Genomic DNA, 969 nt, shown 5'->3' with positions numbered 1-969 from the left:
TATTGTAGTTCGGAAAATGAATTTGTTCATATTTTCCTTTGCCGATAGCCGCCTAGCCAACTAATGCATTTAATACAGCTTCACGCAACAAAAGCACCATATTAAATCCAAGGTATGACACCAGCTAATGCTATTGATTTCATAAAGTCAACAACAGCTGGATGGTTGCCACAGACTGAGCACACGGTTTGTTTTAAACGGTTCCGTGCTGTAAATACAGACCTTTTAAAATGGTGGCCTGAAACGACCCTGAGCTGCTGCACGCAACCGCGGCCCGCTGGGTTTTTTTTTTTGAACAGGCATAAGGAGAGGCAGCTCGGGGTCCTTTCCTTAGCAGCTCTCAGCGCCTGAACAGTTGATGGTGTACACAGCTTCCAGAGGGAGGTCAGGATGATCGACAAAATAGTCAGTAAGTTCATCGGTACCAAGAGAGCTTCCGCCGTGAAGCTGTGGTAAGTTAAACCAGTGACAGATGGAGTACAGTTGTGGATTTATTGTTTGTCCTTTTTTGTGTAACGTTCAGAATCACGCGAACTACGTCGCCGTGTCCTTCTGTGTGACCCGTCTAGCTTGCTTGCTAGCATTAGCTTAGCCTGTTTGTGCACTGACTTTCTACGGCTGAGCCACTTAGCATAGCCTTACTACCTGAAGCTAGCTAGCAGCTAAGTACGTGAAGGAGGTAAGTGACTAATTTCAACGAAATTGAGGATTTGTGACAGTTGTTCTAGACTATATTTCTAGTTAACCATGTCTAAATTTCCAGATTTAAGCGTCTCCACAAAGTCAAAAGCTGTCATACCTCTGTGCTAACATGTCTTGGAGCATACCACACAACCTTCATACCTGTGCAAAGTGACAATACATAAGTAATCGACCTTTCTATATGTTAAGTCTTTAAATACTTTATTTCAATGGATTACTTTGGCTGTACGGTGTTGGGAAGAAAAAACGTCAATTGTGACATTTTGT

The sequence above is a fragment of the Stegastes partitus genome, unplaced genomic scaffold (genome assembly GCF_000690725.1).
Source record: "Stegastes partitus isolate 25-593 unplaced genomic scaffold, Stegastes_partitus-1.0.2 Scaffold99, whole genome shotgun sequence".
NCBI lineage: Eukaryota > Metazoa > Chordata > Actinopteri > Pomacentridae > Stegastes > Stegastes partitus.
Note: the sequence above shows the minus strand (reverse complement) of the source record.